The sequence below is a fragment of the Schistocerca nitens genome, chromosome 9, assembly GCF_023898315.1.
Source record: "Schistocerca nitens isolate TAMUIC-IGC-003100 chromosome 9, iqSchNite1.1, whole genome shotgun sequence".
NCBI classification, from domain to species: Eukaryota; Metazoa; Arthropoda; class Insecta; order Orthoptera; family Acrididae; genus Schistocerca; species Schistocerca nitens.
This window is the reverse complement of record NC_064622.1, coordinates 31,185,434-31,207,965: the sequence shown is the minus strand read 5'-3', so window position 1 is coordinate 31,207,965 and position 22,532 is coordinate 31,185,434. Positions and strand designations below refer to the sequence as shown.

At 45.5% G+C, this 22,532-nt stretch overlaps 1 protein-coding gene across 1 annotated transcript in view; it reads right to left on the bottom strand.

Moving 5' to 3' along the window:
- LOC126203535 (uncharacterized) overlaps positions 1-22,532 on the bottom strand; it is an 849,800-nt gene that overhangs the window by 781,312 nt on the left and 45,956 nt on the right. The window lies entirely within an intron of this gene.

The window sequence follows — 22,532 nt, the reverse complement described above, 5'->3', positions numbered from 1 at the left end:
CATCATCAGATATCCTGGACCATCGTGTTGCACATGGATGTAAAATTTATCTGGACCATCATGTTGCACAAGGATGTAAAATTTTTTCTATGTAGTAGTAAAGATCATAGCATGTAAAGTTTCTATCTATGTATAATATGATGTTCCAGGATAGCTGATAATGGCAATATCCGAAACGCATAATATGGGGATAATAAATCCAACTTGCATCTGGTCTGTGTCTTATCCCTCAGTGACTTATTCAACATTTTGCCGACTGCACAAAAGGTTTAGGAAGGTATGTCATTAATATGTTCGGACCTGGCCAGATTAAAAGAACCAGAGATTGCTGAAAGTTCTAAAAGAAGTCAGAAGCAATGGTTGATTCGAATGTATTGATTTGAGAGATGAAATACTGGAGGCAGCAGATGATAAATAGTTGAAAAGTCATTATCTGGTATAAATTCATGGATAAAACGCGAGATATTGAATATAAATTACGAAGTGGGACATGTAAGAAAGTAACAAATGAAACAGGTTACAGGGAATACAAATGTAAACAGAAAAAAAATGTCTTAGCAGATAGCACTAAAGACAAATGCCAGGATATCGAGTGCGGAAAGTGCATGAGCAGGGGAAAGACAGATACTGCCTATATGAAAATTAAAGGGACCTTTGCAGGAAAGACAAGTAATTGCACGAATATCAGGAACTCAGATGGCAAGCCAATATCAAGCGAAGGAGGGAAAGCAGAAAGAATATATAGAAGAACTATAGAAAAGACATGTGCTTGATGAAAATGCTATAGAAATTAAAGAGAAATTAAACGATGAGGCGACTGCAGCTATGGTACTGCGAGAAAAATCTGACTGATCATAGAAAGACTAAAGTCGAAACTGCACTCCTGGAGTAAACTTCATTCTATCAAACTGACTGAGATCCTTCGGAGAGGCAGCTATGACGGTGCTTTTGGATCTGGTGTGCAAGATTCTTGAGACAAGCGAAATAACCTGAGTCCGAAATGAATGTAATAATTCCCGTTACATAGAACGCAGGTGGTGACATGTGAATAACACCGAATTGTCTGTATAATGACAACTATTGCAAAATCCCGACTCGTACTGCTAACAAAAATGGGAAAACATGGCCAGACAGAGACTAGGAAAACTGAATTTGGTCTTCAGAAAAATGTAGGACCGTAGGAGGCAATTAGCATTTACCCATTTAGAGTAAGCTTTCGATAATAGTGACTGGAATACACGATTTGAGGATGTGGAGGTATCATGGATAAATTTCAGGGGGCAAAATGTTATATGCACTATGTATAGGAATTACACTGCAGTTTACCGAGTGAAAGAATATGAAAGTGAAGCAATGACTTTGAAGGGATTGAGAGACGGTTGTAGCGTGCTTCCGATTATATTCAATCGCCACGCTGAGCAAGCTTCGAAAGAAGTCAATGCGAAATTTTTAAAGAGAATTACACACTGTCCAATCACATTATTGAGACCTCATGCCAAAAGCCTGAGTTACCACCTTTTTCAGCGCGGACCGCTGCCAAGACGTGCTGGAAGAGGGCGAGTCACGTTCTGGAAGGTACTAACCTGGACGTGGAGCTATGCAGACTCCAGTGCCATGGTTAGTTAAGCAAGGTTTCTCGGCTGTAGTTCCATAGCGCGGACAGCCCGATCGATGTGATCCCTCAGGTTTTCGACTGGGTTTAAATCCGGGGAGTTGGGTGGCAAGGAGAGAGTATGATAAACTCCTGCTGGTGCTCTTCTAACAACGCACGTGCACTGCAAGCTTTGTGACAAGTTGCGTTGTCCTGCTGGTAGATGCCATCGTGACAAGGAAAAAAACAAACTGCATATACATGTTGACACGGCCCCAGTGATTGATGCATACTTGTATTGATTCATTGCACCTTCCACAGTGACAAGATCACTTAGGCAATGTCACAAAATCACTCCCTATACCATAACGCACCCTTCTCCCGACTGAACCCTTCTGACGATTGCTGCAGCGTGTTTGGTTTCAGAAGTTTCATGCCGATGGAGCATAAAACATGAATCATCCGTAAAGGCCACCTGTTGCCACTCAATGGACGTCCAGTATTGGTGTGCGAATTCTAGTCTTCGTCGCCGATGAATAGGAGCCAGAATGGAAGCGCCTGCTACGGAGGCCAATATGCAGCAACGTTCTCCTGACGTCTCCTGACAGGTATGATACAGTCCACCACGAACTCCTATTTATTTGTTGTATATATTCCGACATCCGCCTTCATGCACCGTCGTTACATCCTTTAGCTCCTTTTGGTACCTAGGAAGTTATTGTCTAATGTCATAACACGTGTTCTATAACCCGACAAAGAGAGATGGTGCACTGGTTTTCAAACTGAAGTCGTATTCGGGAGGACGTTGTTCCAAATCCGCATCCAGCCAACTTGATTAAGGTTTTCTGTGATTTCCCTAAACTGTGCCGGCGGGTGTGGCCGTGCGGTTCTAGGCGCTTCAGTCTGGAACCGCGTGACCGCTACGGTCGCAGGTTCGAATCCTGCCTCGAGCATGGATGTGTGTGATGTCCTTAGGTCAGTTAGGTTTAAGTAGTTCTACGTTCTAGGGGACTGATGACCACAAATGTTAAGTCCTATAGTGCTCAGAGCCATTTGAACCATGTTTGAACCCCAAGCTGTTACAGGCAAATTCCGGGATATGATTACTTCGAAAGTTAACGGCCGATTTCCTTCCTCATCTTTCCATAATACGAGCTTGTGGTCCACCTCTAATTACTATGTTGTCGACGGGACGTTAAACACTAATCTCCTACTCTTATTACCCGCTCATTTCTTCTTGTTATTGTTTTCCAAATTTTACTTTACTCACCGCTTCTCCACACAGAGACCTATTCACTCCTTCTGTTAATTCCTTATTTTGATTAATTTTCAATATCGTCCAATAGCACCACGCCCCAAACGCGTCGACTCTCCTCTTTTTCGATTTACCACTAATCCACGATGCACTACTGTCGTTCCTATACCTCACGTTAAATGTGGGAGAATGTAGTATATTGTACCGAAACAATACTAAACGTTCGAAAGTTCACATCGTCGAAATACTTACACCTAGAGACGCGGGAATATTTAAGACGGATCACAGTGTCGGCCGCGGTGGTCTCGCGGTTCTAGGCGCGCAGTCCGGAACCGTGGGACTGCTACGGTCGCAGGTTCGAATCCTGCCTCGGGCATGGATATGTGTGATGTCCTTAGGTTAGTTAGGTTTAAGTAGTTCTAAGTTCTAGGGGACTGATAACCACAGCAGTTGAGTCCCATAGTGCTCAGGGCCATTTGAACCATTTGAACGGATCACAGCATGACGAGACAGAGAGTCAGAAAACAGATATTGGATTCTAATGCGTACTAGAGAACAGATATTGATTCAGGCCACATTGTAAGAGGCTGAAGTTGAAAAGAATAACCAGGAAGAGTAAATATGGAAACACACTGAGGTGACAAAAACCATGGGATATCTTCTATTGTCGTGTTGGTCCTCATTCTGCCCGGCGTAGTGCAGCATCTCGACTTTCCATGGACACGAGAAGTCGTTGGAGGCCCTCTGCAGAAACATAGAGCCCTGCCGTCTGCTATAGCCGTATCGTATAATATACGTATCGTATAATAACTGACGGGATAACATACTTTATTTACATTACTAGTCATAGATACGTAATACAAAGATTAATACACAACAAACAGAGTACATATTTAACCCTCAACGCTCCTCCCCACCCCGGTCAGTATCCAGTGAGATGACCAGTGGCACCAGCCGAGCAGTATATCCCTCATCTGAGGTTCGAGGAATTAAGGTTAGCACCATTCCATTTCTGCCTGCTTTTATTTCGATAATGCTGGCTCTCTTCCACGTCATTTGCGAAAGTATTGTCAGTGCAGGATTCTGTGCACTAACTGATCTCTGAATTACGTCTCCTTTCGGGCAACCTGGGTGGCCAAATCATTCCCTCGAATTGCCCAAACTTTTCTTCAAACCAGTCACGCTGAATTGTGGCTCTGTGACATGACATCTTGGTTTTGGAACATGAGTCAGTGAATCGATTTAGATGGTGTCCTGGTAGCCGAACATAATCAATGATCGTGTCAGTGGGACGAGAGGATCCCGTCCATTCCACGTAAACACAGCCCATACCACTGTGGAGCCGCCACCAGCGTGGTAAATGCCTTGTTTACAACTTGGCTCCATGGCTTCGTGGGGCCTGCCACACTCGAACCTTATCATCAGCTCTTACCAAATGAAACAGGAATTCATCTGACCAAGCCCCGGCCTTTCACTAACCTAAGGTGCAACCGATATGGTCACGAGCCGAGGAAAGGGGTGCAGGCTATGTCGTAGTGTTAGCAAAGACAGTCGCATCATTCGTCTGCTGCCATACCACATTACGCCAAATTTCGCCGCATTGCTCTGAGCGATACATTCGTGGTACGTCGCACCCTGATTTCTACGGTTATATCAGGCAGTGTTGCTTGTCCGTTAGCAGTGACAACTCTACGCAAATGTCGCAGCTTTCGCTAGGTAAGTGAAGGCCGTCGGCCACTGCGTTGTCCGTGGAGAGAGGTAAAGGCTGAAACTATATACACTCCTGGAAATGGAAAAAAGAACACATTGACACCGGTGTGTCAGACCCACCACACTTGCTCCGGACACTGCGAGAGGGCTGTACAAGCAATGATCACACGCACGGCACAGCGGACACACCAGGAACCGCGGTGTTGGCCGTCGAATGGCGCTAGCTGCGCAGCATTTGTGCACCGCCGCCGCCGCCAGTGTCAGCCAGTTTGCCGTGGCATACGGAGCTCCATCGCAGTCTTTAACACTGGTAGCATGCCGCGACAGCGTGGACGTGAACCGTATCTGCAGTTGACGGACTTTGAGCGAGGGCGTATAGTGGGCATGCGGGAGGCCGGGTGGACGTACCGCCGAATTGCTCAACACGTGGGGCGTGAGGTCTCCACAGTACATCGATGTTGTCGCCAGTGGTCGGCGGAAGGTGCACGTGCCCGTCGACCTGGGACCGGACCGCAGTGACGCACGGATGCACGCCAAGACCGTAGGATCCTACGCAGTGCCGTAGGGGACCGCACCGCCACTTCCCAGCAAATTAGGGACACTGTTGCTCCTGGGGTATCGGCGAGGACCATTCGCAACCGTCTCCATGAATCTGGGCTACGGTCCCGCACACCGTTAGGCCGTCTTCCGCTCACGCCCCAACATCGTGCAGCCCGCCTCCAGTGGTGTCGCGACAGGCGTGAATGGAGGGACGAATGGAGACGTGTCGTCTTCAGCGATGAGAGTCGCTTCTGCCTTGGTGCCAATGATGGTCGTATGCGTGTTTGGCGCCGTGCAGGTGAGCGCCACAATCAGGACTGCATACGACCGAGGCACACAGGGCCAACACCCGGCATCATGGTGTGGGGAGCGATCTCCTACACTGGCCGTACACCACTGGTGATCGTCGAGGGGACACTGAATAGTGCACGGTACATCCAAACCGTCATCGAACCCATCGTTCTACCATTCCTAGACCGGCAAGGGAACTTGCTGTTCCAACAGGACAATGCACGTCCGCTTGTATCCCGTGCCACCCAACGTGCTCTAGAAGGTGTAAGTCATCTACCCTGGCCAGCAAGATCTCCGGATCTGTCCCCCATTGAGCATGTTTGGGACTGGATGAAGCGTCGTCTCACGCGGTCTGCACGTCCAGCACGAACGCTGGTCCAACTGAGGCGCCAGGTAGAAATGGCATGGCAAGCCGTTCCACAGGACTACATCCAGCATCTCTACGATCGTCTCCATGGGAGAATAGCAGCCTGCATTGCTGCGAAAGGTGGATATACACTGTACTAGTGCCGACATTGTGCATGCTCTGTTGCCCGTGTCTATGTGCCTGTGGTTCTGTCAGTGTGATCATGTGATGTATCTGACCCCAGGAATGTGTCAATAAAGTTTCCCCTTCCTGGGACAATGAATTCACGGTGTTCTTATTTCAATTTCCAGGAGTGTATTATCGGCACACTCTTGAGACTGTAGATCTCTGAATATTGAATTCCCTAACGATTTGCGTACCGGAATGTCCATTGTTGCCAGCTACAACTGACACATTGCGTTCCCGTCGTGCAGCAGTAATCACGTCGGAAACTTTCTACATCTACATCTACATTTATACTCCGCAAGTCACCCAACGGTGTGTGGCGGAGGGCACTTTACGTGCCACTGTCATTACCTCCCTTTCCTGTTCCAGTCGCGTATGGTTCGCGGGAAGAACGACTGTCTGAAAGCCTCCGTGCGCGCTCTAATCTCTCTAATTTTACATTCGCGATCTCCTCGGGAGGTATAAGTAGGGGGAAGCAATATATTCGATACCTCATCCAGAAAAGCACCCTCTCGAAACCTGGCGAGCAAGCTACACCGCGATGCAGAGCGCCTCTCTTGCTGAGTCAGCCACTTTAGTTTATTAAACATCTCCGAAACGCTATCACGGTTACGAAATAACCCTGTGACGAAACGCGCCGCTCTTCTTTGGATCTTCTCTATCTCCTCCGTCAACCCGATCTGGTACGGATCCCACACTGATGAGCAATACTCAAGTATAGGTCGAACGAGTGTTTTGTAAGTCACCTCCTTTGTTGATGGACTACATTTTCTAAGCACTCTCCCAATGAATCTCAACCTGGTACCCACCTTACCAACAATTAATTTTATATGATCATTCTACTTCAAATCGTTCCGCACGCATACTCCCAGATATTTTACAGAAGTAACTGCTACCAGTGTTTGTTCCGTTATCATATAATCATACAATAAAGGATCCTTCTTTCTATGTATTCGCAATACATTACATTTGTCTATGTTAAGGGACAGTTGCCACTCCCTGCACCAAGTGCCTATCCGCTGCAGATCTTCCTGCATTTCGCTACAATTTTCTAATGCTGCAACTTCTCTGTATACTACAGCATCATCCGCGAAAAGCCGCATTGAACTTCCGACACTATCTACTAGGTCATTTATATATATTGTGAAAAGCAATGGTCCCATAACACTCCCCTGTGGCACGCCGGAGGTTACTTTAACGTCCGTAGACGTCTCTCCATTGAGAACAACATGCTGTGTTCTGTTTGCTAAAAACTCTTCAATCCAGCCACACAGCTGGTGTGATATTCCGTAGGCTCTTACTTTGTTTGTCAGGCGACAGTGCGGAACTGTATCGAACGCCTTCCGGAAGTCAAGAAAAATAGCATCTACCTGGGAGCCTGTATCTAATATTTTCTGGGTCTCATGAACAAATAAAGCGAGTTGGGTCTCACACGATCGTTGTTTCCGGAATCCATGTTGATTCCTGCAGAGTAGATTCTGGGTTTCCAAAAACGACATGATACTCGAGCAAAAAATATGTTCTAAAATTCTGCAACAGATCGACGTCAGAGATATAGGTCTATAGTTTTGCGCATCTGCTCGACGACCCTTCTTGAAGACTGGGACTACCTGTGCTCTTTTCCAATCACTTGGAACCCTCCGTTCCTCTAGAGACTTGCGGTACACGGCTGTTAGAAGGGGGGCAAGTTCTTTCGCGTACTCTGTGTAGAATCGAATTGGTATCCCGTCAGGTCCAGTGGACTTTCCTCTGTTGAGTGATTACAGTTGTTTTTCTATTACTTATTTCGATGTCAGCCATTTCTTAGTTCGTGCGAGGATTTAGAGAAGGAAGTGCAGTGCGGTCTTCCTCTGTGAAACAGGTTTGGAAAAAGGTGTTTAGTATTTCAGCCTTACGCATGTCATCCTCTGTTTCAATGCCATCATCATCCCGGAGTGTCTGGATATGCTGTTTCGAGCCACTTACTGATTTAACGTAAGACCAGAACTTCCTAGGATTTTCTGTCAAGTCGGCACATAGAATTTTACTTTCGAATTCACTGAACGCTTCACGCATAGCCCTCCTTACGCTAACTTTGACATCGTTTAGCTTCTGTTTGTCTGAGAGGTTTTGGCCGCGTTTAAATTTGCAGTGAAGCTGTCTTTGCTTTCGCAGTAGTTTCCTAACTTGGTTGTTGAACCACGGTGGGTTTTTCCCGTCCCTCACAATTTTACTCGGCACGTACCTGTCTAAAACGCATTTTACGATTGCCTTGAACTTTTTCCGTAAGCACTCAACATTGTCAGTGCCGTAACAGAAATTTTCGTTTTGATCTGTTAGGTAGTCTGAAATCTGCCTTCTATTACTCTTGCTAAACAGATAAACCTTCCTCCCTTTTTTTATATTCCTATTAACTTCCGCGTGAATCACCCGAGTACAAGTGACAGTCCCGCCAATGAACTGCCCTTTTTACATCTCGTGTAGGCAATGCGACCGCCATCATTATATGCAATTCGCTATGATTTTTGTCGCCTAAGTGTAAATTGGATACTGAGGTATTGAGGCATGATGATGTACGCTTGAAGTTCTACAACACTGTAGGTACTGCAATTATAGGCAGTTCAGTCGACGGGTGAATAGAAGAGCAATGCGCATCACTCAAACGGGAGATCACAAAATTTGTACTGACGCATATGCAGTGCGTGATCAAAAGTATCCTGACATCCCCATGGAATGCAGAATTGACCACTAGATACAACGGGAGGCGGATCAGCCAATATACACTACAGACCATTAAAATTGCTACACAAAGAAGAAATGCAGATAGTAAACGGGTATTCATTGGACAAATATATTATACTAGAACTGACATGTGATTACATTTTCACGCAGTTTGGGTGCATAGATCCTGAGAAATCAGTATCCAGATAAACCACCTCTGGCCGTAATAGTGGCCTTGATACGCCTGGGCATTGAGTCAAACAGAGCTTGGATAGTGTGTACAGGTACAGCTGCCCATGCAGCTTCAACACGATACCACAGTTCATCAAGTGTAGTGACTGGCGTATTGTGACGAGCCAGTTGCTCGGTCACCATTGACCAGACGTTTTCAGTTGGTGAGAGATCTGGAGAATGTGCTGGCCAGGGCAGCAGTCGAACATTTTCTGTATCCAGAAAGGCCCGTACAGGACCTGCAACATGAGTTCGTTCATTATCCAGCTGAAATGTAGTGTTTCGCAGGGATCCAATGAAGGGTAGAGCCACGGGTCATAACACATCTGAAATGTAACGTCCACTGTTCAAAGTGCCGTCAATGCGAACAAGAGGTGACCGAGACGTGTAACCAATGGCACCCCATACCATCACGCCGGGAGGTACGCCAGTATGGCGATGACGAATACACGCTTCCAATGTGCGTTCACCGCGATGTCGCCAAACACGGATGCGACCATCATGATGCTGTAAACAGAACCTGGATTCATCCGAAAAAATGACTTTTTGTTATTCGTGCACCCAGGTTCGTCGTCGAGTACAGCATCGCTGGCGCTCCTGTCTGTGATGCAGCGTCAAGGGTAACCGCAGCCATGGTCTCCGAGCTGATAATCCATGCTGCTGCAAACGTTGTCGAACTGTTCGTGCAGATGGTTGTTGTCTTGCAAACGTCCCCATCAGTTGACTCAGGGATAGAGACGTGGCTCCACGATCTGCTACAGCCAAGCGGATAAGATGCCTGTCATCTCGACTGGTAGTGATACGAGACCGTTGGGACCCAGCACGGCGTTCCGTATTACCCTCCTGAACCCACCGATTCCATGTTCTGCTAACAGTCATTGGATCTCGACCATCGCGAGCAGCAATGTCGCGTTACGATAAACCGCAATCGCGATAGGCTAAAATCAGAGCTGCTTCTTCTTCAGACAAGTCGGAAACGGTACGCATTTCTCCTCCTTACACGAGGCATCACAACAATGTTTCACCAGGCAACGCCGGTCAACTGCTGTTTGTGTATGAGAAATAGGATGGAAACTTTCCTCATGTCAGCACGTTGTAGGTGTCGCCACCGGCGCCAACCTTGTGGAAATGCTCTGAAAAGGTGATCATTTGCATATCACAGCATCTTCTTCCTGTCGGTTAAATTAAGCGTCTGTAGCACATCGTCTTCGTGGTGTAGCAATTTTAATTGCCAGTAGTGTATAAGGGGGCGGAGAGTGCTGTGCTGTCGGTAGAGGAGCAGCCACAGCAGAATTGGTGGGTAGGGAGAGCTCGGCGACCTCGTATGTGGTCTGGCCAATGGATGTCACCTGAGTAGCAGATCCACTAGGGACATTTCAACTATATAAAGCTGGTGAAGGCTGCAGTTTAAGAGACTTGTCAGAAAGAATCTACGCGCAAACAGGTCTGATACTGAAGGAACGAAGAGATACACTTGAAGATCTCTGTGGCTGTAGATATTGCGATAACGAATAGCTCAGTAGGCGATTCAGCTGAAGAGGAATGGACGTCTCTAAAAATGAGATATCACATATGTTGGAGAGAAAAACATAGCTACAAACAAGGTAACAGCGAGCAGACCGTGGATCACATAGGGAATACTTCAGTTGATCGACGAAAGATGGGAGTAGAAATATGTGCAGGGAAATGCAGGAAAACAGATCTACAAGTCACTTAGGAATGAAATAAACAGGAATTGTTCGGAAGTTAAGGCGTAATGCCTACATGAAAATGCCTACAGAAAAATCAAAGCAACCTTCGATGACATTAAAAGCAAGGGCGTTAGCGTTAAGAGTGCAATGGGAATTCCGCTGATTAAATAGAGAGAGCGGATGGGTGGAAAGAGTACTTTAAGGGCCTCTATGACGAGGAGACGTAGTAGAAGAAGAAGCAGGAGTCGGTATGGTGAGATTGGGTATCAGTTACTAGAATCAAAATTTAGAGAAGCTTTGGAAGACGGGATAGGCAACATTCCATCACAATTTGTAAAATCATTGGGGAAATTGGCAACAAGACGATTATTCACGTTGGTGCGTAGAATGTATTAGATTGGCGATATGCCATCTGACTTTCGGAAAAACGTCATCCTGACAATTCCGAAGACAGCAAGCGCGGACAAGGGCAAGAATTACGGTACAATCAGCTTAACAGCTCATACATCCAAGTTACTGACAAGAATAATAAACACAAAAATGAAAAAAAATATGAATCTGTTAGATGACTATCAGTTGGCCTTTAGGAAGGAAAATGACCAGAAAGGCAGATGTGACGTTGCGATTGATAATGGAAAAAGACGGTTCGACAGTGTAAAATGGCGTAAGATATTCCAAATCCTGAGAAACATATGAGAAAGTTGTAGGGAAAGATGGGTGATATACATGTACAAGAACCAAGAGAGAACCGTAACAGTTTAAGTCCAAGAAGCAAAGATGGAAATAAAATAAAGGTTCAAGAATGGAGTTAGTATGGAAGGTGAAAGGATATCAACGTTGAGACTCGCTAAATTACAGAACTGTTAAATGGAAGCCGGCCGCGGTGGTTGAGCGGTTCTAGGCACTTCAGTCAGGAACCGCGCTGCTGCTACGGTCGCAGGTTCGAATCCAGGTTCGGACATGGATGTGTGTGATGTCGTTACGTTAGTTAGGCTTAAGTAGCTCTAAGTTTAGGGGACTGATGACCTCAGATGTTAAATCCCACAGTGCTTAGAGAAATTTGAACCATTTGTTAAATGAAATTAGCTGTCCGATAAATACAGAATGTGGACTGAGAGTAAACAGAAGAATGACGAAAGTAATGAGAAGTAGGAGCAATGACAACAGCGACAAACTTAACATCATAATTAGTTATCACGAAGCAGATGAAGTTAAGGATTGCTGCTACCTTGGCAGCACAATAGCCCATGACGGGCGAAGCAAGGGGGACTTAAAAAGCAGACTAGTGCTAGCAAAAAGTGCATTTTTGGCCAAGAGACGTCTGCTAGTATCATACATAGGTCTTAATTTGAGGATGAGATGTCTGAGACCGTACGTTTAGAGCAAAGAGTAGTATGGTAATCACACGGTAGGAAACCAGAAAAGAAGAGAAGGTGATGCAAGACAGGCGGGCAGCACGGTCTGCAACTCTGCAGTTGCCGAGTGAGAGAGAGAGCACGCGCAGCGGGAAAACAGAAAAGGACAGCGACTAAACAAAATAACACGCACGCTCGTGTCAGGTCAATGGGAACGATGGAGTCCGTGTTGACGACATTCCGTCCCGTGTCCATGTTGTTTTAGTAAGTCTTGTCTCAGATCAACCAGCGCAGTACCAGCCAGCCGTGGAGCGCCGTAGAGTTGAACTCCACTTGTAAGTAGGCTGTTTAGGTTTTTTATTGGTAACGCCACCTCTGTATGAAAATCACTGGCTGTGCTGTGTGCAGTCTGTGGCTGCTTTGCATTGTTGTAATACTCGCCATTGTAGTGTTAGGCAGCTGGCTGTGAACAGCGCGTAGCGTTGGGCAGTTGGAGGTGAGCCGCCAGCAGTGGTGGATGTGGGGAGAGACATGGCGGAGTTTTGAAATTTGTCATGAACTGCTATATATATTATGACTATTGACGTAAATACATTGGTTGTTCTCTATCAAAATCTTTCATTTGCTAACTATACCTATTAGTAGTTAGTCCCTTCAGTACTTTGAATCTTTTATTTAGCTGGCAGTAGTGGCGCTCGCTGTATTGCAGTAGCTTGAGTAGCGAAGATTTTTGTGAAGTAGGTGATTTGTGAAAGGTATAGTTTAATGTTAGTCAGGGCCATTCTTTTGTAGGGATTTTTGAAAGTCAGATTGCGCTGCGCAAAAAAAAAATATTGTGTGTCAGTTTAAGCACAGTCTCGTGTAAAATTGTTCAAAGGGGACGTTTCACACTGACGAACTTCATGCTATGTCACACCAACAGCTATGATGGGAGAGCTGATAAACTACCAGCAGCGGTGCAGTACCAGGTGCTGTACTCTCTGAGTGTAGAACGGTACACGACGACCAGGGTTCCTGGCAGACCACCGTCCAGTACACCTAACGCCTCTGGATGGAGGGCCTACCAGGCCGGCAGTACTTGTTCGACGCCCGCCGCCTACATCACACAGCGGCTGGGGTGGTCCAGGGAGGAAGAGGCACGGAGTGGGATCGAGTAAACTGCCTCAGCCAGTAGCAGCCATCCATGCTGTACCAGGCATCCAACGAAGTCTTGCCAGGACGCAGGCTCAAGGACTGGCGCAGCGCCAGACACGTAGAGACTGTCCGTGACCAGGGCAGGAGGCAACTACCGCCAACAGCGCACCACCCTTTGTAAAAGTTGTCCAAACAAACGATTCACTGAATAATCATGTTTTCTTGGCGCGACGAGCGCTTTCAGGCAACTTCTGACATCGTACAGAGGCTTCATCCACTCGGCGCCTCTGTAGAACAGAAGGATTTGAGATGTGGTTCTATAGAAGAATGTTGAAAATTACATTGACTGATACAGGGTGTTTCAAAAATGACCGGTATATTTGAAACGGCAATAAAAACTAAACGAGCAGCGATAGAAATACACCGTTTGTTGCAATATGCTTGGGACAACAGTACATTTTCAGGCGGACAAACTTTCGAAATTACAGTAGTTACAATTTTCAACAACAGATGGCGCTGCAAGTGATGTGAAAGATACAGAAGACAACGCAGTCTGTGGGTGCGCCATTCTGTACGTCGTCTTTCTGCTGTAAGCGTGTGCTGTTCACAACGTGCAAGTGTGCTGTAGACAACATGGTTTATTCCTTAGAACAGAGGATTTTTCTGGTGTTGGAATTCCACCGCCTAGAACACAGTGTTGTTGCAACAAGACGAAGTTTTCAACGGATGTTTAATGTAACCAAAGGACCTAAAAGCGATACAATAAAGGATCTGTTTGAAAAATTTCAACGGACTGGGAACGTGACGGATGAACGTGCTGGAAAGGTAGAGCGACCGCGTACGGCAACCACAGAGGGCAACGCGCAGCTAGTGCAGCAGGTGATCCAACAGCGGCCTCGGGTTTCTGTTCGCCGTGTTGCAGCTGCGGTCCAAATGACGCCAACGTCCACGTATCGTCTCATGCGCCAGAGTTTACACCTCTATCCATACAAAATTCAAACGCGGCAACCGCTCAGCGCCGCTACCATTGCTGCACGAGAGACATTCGCTAACGAGATAGTGCACAGGATTGATGACGGCGATATGCATGTGGGCAGCATTTGGTTTACTGACGAAGCTTATTTTTACCTGGACGGCTTCGTCAATAAACAGAACTGGCGCATATGGGGAACCGAAAAGTCCCATGTTGCAGTCCCATCGTCCCTGCATCCTCAAAAAGTACTGGTCTGGGCCGCCATTTCTTCCAAAGGAATCATTGGCCCATTTTGCAGATCCGAAACGATTACTGCATCACGCTATCTGGACATTCTTCGTGAATTTGTGGCGGTACAAACTGCCTTAGACGACACTGCGAACACCTCGTGGTTTATGCAAGATGGTGCCCGGCCACATCGCACGGCCGACGTCTTTACTTTCCTGAATGAATATTTCGGTGATCGTGTGATTGCTTTGGGCTATCCGCAACATACAGGAGGCGGCGTGGATTGGCCTCCCTATTCGCCAGACATGAACCCCTGTGACTTCTTTCTGTGGGGACACTTGAAAGACCAGGTGTACCGCCAGAATCCAGAAACAATTGAACAGCTGAAGCAGTACATCTCATCTGCATGTGAAGCCATTCCGCCAGACACGTTGTCAAAGGTTTCGGGTAATTTCATTCAGAGACTACGCCATATTATTGCTACGCATGGTGGATATGTGGAAAATATCGTACTATAGAGTTTCCCAGACCGCAGCGCCATCTGTTGTTGAAAATTGTAACTACTGTAATTTCGAAAGTTTGTCTGCCTGAAAATGTACTGTTGTACCAAGCATATTGCAACAAACGGTGTATTTCTATCGCTGCTCGTTTAGTTTTTATTGCCGTTTCAAATATACCGGTCATTTTTTAAACACCCTGTATGTTAAGGAATGAGGAGATCCCCTGCAGAATAGGTGAAGAAACGAATATGTGGAAAACACTGTTAAAAAGGAGGGACAGGACTGTAGGACATCTTTTAGACTTCAGAGAGCGACGCCCATGTTGCTAGAGGGATCTGCAAAAGGGACCAAATTGTACAGGAAGACAAGAGTTTGGGGTTCATCCATCAAATAACCAAGGAACTATGTTGCAAGTGCTACTCTGAGATGAGGGGTTTGGCACAGGAGAGCAGTTCACTGCGGGCCGCATCAAATCGGTCAGAACGCTGAGGAAGCGATGTGGAAGTGGAAACCCAAAACATAAACCGCAGCAGAACCAAGACCACACTGGCTTCACTCACTGACGGACAGAGTGTTCCGAGCTTTGTAGAAAATGGTTATAAAGAAGAACATGTAATCAGCGGAAGGAATCAACCGTGAGATTCTACTAGCAGAGCAGCTAGAACAGTGGCTGTGCGTAGGGGGTACTGCGGTCGAGGAGCTCCTCATAAACCACAAATTTGTGTTGTCGGTGCTTAGCAACTCTTGAGGTGGTGTAAGGCCCAGCGACATTGGGCAGTGGATGCCTGGAGACGAGTGGTGTGAAGTGATGAGTCACGCTACACCCTGTGCAAAACTAATGGAAGAGTGAGTTTGGCGAATGTGAAGAAAACGTTACCTGTTATTATGTGTGGTACCAAGGCTGAAGTACACCGGTAGTTGTATCACGGTAATAGCGTGTAAATGCGGAAGGATATCAACACCTCTTACAGCCTGATGCAAATGTTCGGAGACGATGACTGTGTCAACAGACCCTCTTATAAAAAAGCATCTATAAGGCCCTGTTTTGTGGATACGGTACTCCACAAATTCACTGGCCCTCCCAGAGTCTCTATCTGAACATAATGGAACACCTGCGTCAGACTGGACCGTCAAATAACACTTCCTTCTCTGATTTCGATTCTTGATAACGAATGGGTTACCATTACTCCTCAGACATTACGACACTCCACTGCAAGTGTTTATTGACACCAAAAAATGGTTCAAATGGCTCTGAGCACTATGGGACTCAACATCTTAGGTCATAAGTCCCCTAGAACTTAGAACTACTTAAACCTAACCTAAGGACATCACACACACCCATGCCCGAGGCAGGATTCGAACCTGCGACCGTAGCAGACCCGCGGCTCCGGACTGCAGCGCCAGAACCGCTAGACCACCGCGGCCGGCTATTGACACCGGAAAGCAACTAACAGAAACAGTAAAATAAATTATGGGAATTGGATAGCTTGCAGTGTCTCCCCAGCACTTACTAATATCCGTGTAGAGGAAGTCATAGTAAGATGGAAATAATTTTTAAGGGTAATATAATGACCTACACCTCAGTACAGAGTAACTGTTACATGCAGGCGATGCTGCTATCGTGCAAAAAACAGAAGATAAATCAGAAAGTACGCTATACGTCTTAAGAAATACAACAGAACAATATGAAATGCTAATATTTCCAAATAAATAAAAAATGGGATTTCTTGCGAAAAACGCTGTAAGATCCAAAGGTGAGTGAAGTAGCAAAATAATGGAGCCAGGATCCATCTTGAACTTTATTGGATGTGTAACACATACCGAGAAATAGAATGCGCCACTGACACGAAGCTGTACGAATATAAACATTTATGGAATTACAATGAAATCCAGAGCTTTAGGTGATGACAGGGTTTCATAAATATCAACGGGGACAGATGAAAATGTGTGCCCCGACCGGGACTCGAACCCGGGATCTCCTGCCTACATGGCAGACGCTCTATCCGTCTGAGCCACCGAGGACGCAGAGGATAGAGCGACTGGCACGCTACCGGTGAGACCCAAATTCACAGCTTACTGTCCACACACTACATTTGTAGTGCCCCTGCCCACTATACTCATTACTCGAGGAAGTCAATGTAGCGATTTCCGTAATAGTTCGGGCAATGTGAGTGCATCTGCACTGAAGAATGTCAGTGGCCGGTAAGCCTTATTGAAGGAAGGCATCGAAGCAATTCAGAAGAGGGCTGCTAGATGTTACCGGTAGGTTCGAACGAAACTTAAGTGTTACGGTGATTCTTCGAGAACTCAAACAGACGGAATGCGTCGTTCCTTTCGGGAAGCACTGTTGGAAAAATGCAGAGAATCGGCATTTGAAGCTGACTGCGGATCGATTCTGCTACCGCCAAAATACCGTACATTGCGCGTAAGGATCACGGTCATACGGAGGCGAACAGATAGTCGTTTTCCTCTCGCTCTATTTGCGAGTAGAATAGGAGGGGAAATGACAAGTAGTGGTGAAGGGCACCCTCCACCACTCACAGTGGCTTGCGGATTATCTATGTGGATGTAGATGTAGATGTAGATGGATGCTGGAATTGGGTAGGTTGATAAGAAACGAGAAGGTTCATCACCGAATTGGCGAAGACTGAAACACGTGAATAACGTTGACGGGAAGACGGAACAAGATGATAAAACATGTGCTAAGATCTCCAGTAACATCTTCAACGATACTAGAGGGAACTGCAGCAGGGAAAGGCAGAGATTGTAGCCGGCCAGCGTGGCCGAGCGGTTCTAGGCGCTACAGTCTGGAACCACGCGACTGCTACGGTCGCAGGTTCGAATCCTGCCTTGGGCATGGATGTGTGTGATGTCCTTAGGTTAGTTAGTTTTAAGTACTTCTAAGATCTAGGGGATTTAAGTCCCATAGTGCTCAAAACCATTGGAACCAACCAGAGATTGTAGTATATTCTGGAAATAGTTGAAGACGTGGGGTACAAATGCTACCCTGAGATGTAGAAGATAGCATATGAGAGAAAGTCGTTCGGACGATTTATTGGAAGACTGCAGGAAGAGTGCAGTACATCTGCTGTGGCAATTGCCTACTCTTGAAGCGACCATAAGACTTCAGATGACGTAGCGGTAGACTGGCAAAAAAGTCGGTGCCAGGATTTGTGTAATCACTGCTATGATGGTAACAGATGGATGTAGGCTGTCCAAAGCAAATGCTGCGGGAATCACAACTACTAGAAGAAAGGAGAAGTAGCTAACATTAATCATACTGACCAAATTTAGAGAACCTGTATTAGGGCGCAATTATATTTTCCAAGCTGAAATATTGCGTACATGTCGTAATGAGAAGATAGATTACGGCACACGTGGAAGAATACAGCCATTTTCTATTTCTTTGTACGTAGGCAGTTCGAGGAGGCATATCACCAGTACTAGGACCGAGTTGTCGCCTCCGAATACAGTTCTGCCAGCTGTAGAGTGTATTTGTATCACAGAACCCGCTGAAAACATTCCCTCTCACGTGAAACACGAAACTGTTACGTAGCAACGTACGTCTCTGACCAGAACGCAGCGAATGTAACGTACAAGTATTGTGCGTAACAAAGTGTATAGACGCTGAAAAATGAATATGCAAGGAATGCTCCACGTACGATCTTCCACGACCATTTAAGCGTAGACTAACGCGGATTAGTGTGCGCCGCTGGAGAAACAGGGCTTACACAGTATTAGGACGGGAACCGGTGGACCAGCCAACGGCTAACCTGCGCGTTCCACTGGTGCGAAACACCACGCTTTCAGAGCATAAAGCCACCGTTGCGTGACAGACATCGGTGCCTTTGATTCGAACCACCCTGGCGGTTAATAAGATTGTCGGTTAAACGGATTTCCGGTGATCGATTTATAGCGCTATGGCAAGCAAACGATCTGCCGGACAGCACGCTATCCTCGACGTAGATCTCCGTATTACATAGGAAATCCTCCGCTGTGTTACAGGGGTATTGGATTACCTGTGTTATGGGCCGTCGCGGAATGAAAAATGTGTGTCGGAAGAGGTTGTAAGCTCAGTGCAATGCTGATTGCAAATTTTTCGATTCACTGTACTGTTTTGTGTATAGATATGGAGTTCGTCACATGAAAAGCAGACTGCTCTTCTGGCTTGAACTTCAACGTTAAGTATACATAAACAGAGAGATAACACACACACGCACTTGATAAAATAAAGATGTACGGTATTTTTTCATATATCGCCAGAGACTGCCCAGAACGTTGCTAAGTTGTAAGTAATTTCTACAATTAAGTATTTAGTAATTCGAAACAGTGTCTGCCACATGTTCACTATTATAAAATATGTTACGAGGATCGTTCAATAAGGAATGTCCCACATTGTTTTAAAAATCCATTAATATACGTAGATGAACGTCCTTGTTGGTGCTTCATATTTGATGTATGTTCTGTACATCGGTGCAGTTTCGAACCGATCTGGCAGATGGCAGAGCCGTAGTACACCGTCAGAATGGCGTCTACATACTACTCACGTTACAGGCAGCGTACATTTATTGAATTCCTGTGTGCAGAAAAAGATACCGTGGTGAACATCCATAAACGTTTGTGCGCAATCTGTGGCGATGCTGCAGTTCATAGTACAGCTGGGCGTTGAGCAAAGAAACTTACAGCCTCATGAAATGCAGAATCAGAGCTCTATGATCGGCCACGCTCTGGACGTCCTGTCACAGCCACTGCTCCAGACATGCTGAACCTTGCGGATGCCATTATTCGTGTCGAGCGGCGCATCACAACTCGACAATTGGCTTTCCAGTAGTCGGTCAACATTCGAAATGCGTCTACAATGACTGACACTCACGGATATTCAAAAGTGTTGCTCACGATGGGTTCCACGAACGCTCACAGAGTGTAACACCATGGCTCTAATGCCCTACTGATTTATTTTGCTTTTGTTTCATTTAATGTTACATTGCTGTGCTTCTGTAAATATGTTTGTTTGAATCGATAACATAAAACTGTATACTCCTTTCTTTGTAAGAACTTTGATATCATGATTTGATTGTATGCTGTGTAGCATATCTCTCGTTTAAATGCTTTGACCCATTTGGAGGGAACAAAGCTTACTGTATATGATTGTAATTTTGTGTGAATAATTTTTTGTAGACATGTTAATATGTGCAAATGTTCTGTGTTATTCAATACGTTTGTTTGCTTTTATGTAAACTGCTGATCCTCACTTAGGAATCTTAGTAATTTGGTGTATAAGAGGTAGTGGGGTTCCCCTCGGGAACGGAACTGTGTAGCGCGCGCAAATTGTGGTTGGCCTAGGTAGGAAAGGTGGAACTGATAGTCAGTCGGAGACGAGCTACGAGTCGGAGACGAGCTACGAGTCCGTGCACTGCCATGTAAAAGATGAATATTGTGTTGGTTCCGAGAGAGGCTTTTCCTGCTTCTTTCCAAGGCCTCGGATGGATGGATAAATAGCTGGAATTATTCTGGAATTTGTATCTACCATCGCCACCAAGAAATGACTGAGTCCTGCAATTCTACCTGCAATTCCACCTACCAACGTGCAGTTGCCACCACATTGCGCAATCATTGCATCGGAATGCTATAATGATGTACAGTGAAGGATCAGCTTAATGGATATGTTATTGTGCTCAAATATAAGGTAATTTATATCTGAATTTATGCACCTACCTTGATTTTTCTCCTCACCATAACACCTCTCAGGTTCCTCTCCGTTTGAACTAAAGTGATATCCGAGTGTCCTTACTAAAAGAAATTAAAGCCTAGAGTTTTGCTAATTAATGCCTCTTGAACTTAGTAAAAAGAAAGTTAAAGTTAATGTGGCAAGAGAGTGAGGAGTGAGTTAAAGTAAAAGTTATTTGCTGAAAATAATTTTCCTATTAAAACTGCTATTTAAAGTGCTGTTGCTAACTTCAAAATTAAAAGTTCTTAAGACTGAGGCTTATAAAGCAAATGATCACATTGTTGCCTGTAGTAAATTCTAAAAGGTGAGTCAGTTTCTTGCAAGTTGGTCAGTATTGTGTTTCGCTGTAGTAAAAGTGAGAAAGCTGCAGTTGTGAAACCTTATATACTTGTGTTTACTAAGTGTTTGTCTCTCTGGTGTATTATAAGTGCATATTAATAGTAATGTTATAAAGACCATTCACTTTGTGTAAGCCCTGAAAGTAATAGTGTGTTTTGGTAGCTGTTATAATTTTGCAAATAGTTTGTGCTGCTCCTACTGTTAGTTTCAATCTTACAGTAAACATCTGAGTGTGTCAGAGTTCATTGTACTCGCGTGTGGCCAAGTATAGGTTGTGTTTATCCGTTAAAATTACTAATAACTATTTTCTTGAAAAAGAATGTTAATCATTCTTTTGCCTAGTTAGGCTGGCGACCGTTTTCTTTATCCATTAAACAGTGCAGATAAACAAAATTTCGTTTGTTACTGTTCAAATAGTTACGTAATTCTGACTTTCATTTCCGATAAGCCACCTCCGTTAGGAACAACACGGTCAACATAACAAAATTCCTCTCAGAGGGTAACACTGCGCTGTTGCTTTATACCATAATTGCTATAACAAAATAATTCTGTTTTGCAAACTGCCTCCTACTTTAAGGTTATGGTATAGCAGTAGCAGATAGGAGTGTTATACGAGGACCTAAAGATTCAAAGAAAGGGCATCTCATTTGAATTTTTGGAGCGTTTTGAGACCTTAGGCGAGGCCTTTCTGTCGCTGATCGTTACGGGGGACCACTTTGCACCGGAAACAAAAGGCAGTGCATTGAATGGTATCATCCTACTTCACCACTGGAAGAAACTCAAGACAGCCCGCTCTGCCGGAAAAGTCATGGTGACAGTCTTCTGGGAATGTTATGGCGTCATTCTCGTGGATGCGATGCCAAGAGGGTTAACCATCAATTCACAGGCAAACGTGAAGGCTCTGAATAAACTCAAGAACCGTTTCCGCCGTCTTCGATCGGACAAGAACCTAGCAGAAATCTTGCCCCAACACGATAACGCACGCCCACACACGTCTGACAACCCGGGAACACACCTGAAATTGGGTTGGACATTATTGCCTCTTCCCCGTACAGTCCACACGTGGTACCCTCGGACTTCCATCTCTTTTGGGCCGCTTAGATTCTCTACGGGGAACACACTTTGGAGATGACGAGAGCGTCAGTCATGCAGTGGAAACATGGCTACGCCTACAGGACAAGAGCTTTAACCAGCAGGGAATACATGCTCTGCACAACGTTGGCGTATGGCCATAAGTGGTTCAAATGGCTCAAAGCACTATGGGACTTAACATCTGAGGTCATCAGTCCCCTAAACTTAGAACTACCTAAACCTGACTAACCTAAGGACATCACACACTTCCATGCCCGAGGCAGGGTTCGAACCTGCGACCGTAGCAGCAGCACGATTCTGGACTGAAGCGCCTAGAACCGCTCGGTCACAGCGGCCGGCTGGTATGGCCATAGAAAGTGATGGAGACTACGTAGAAAAATAGGACATGGACAAGACATGTTGATGTACTCGTATATTTTCACCAAATTCTCACTCGTGACATTAAATATAATCCGAGAAAAATGTTGGGCATTACTTATTGAACGACCCTCTTACATAGCTAGTTACTGTTGTGGAGACAAGAGGGCCTTTGACCATATTCAGAGAACTTGTAGTCTTGCACAATTGTATTTTCCAGTCGGAAATCCTACGTAGGTCTCTTGATGAAAATATAGAAGAAGAACAGAGCCAGGCACGGTTATG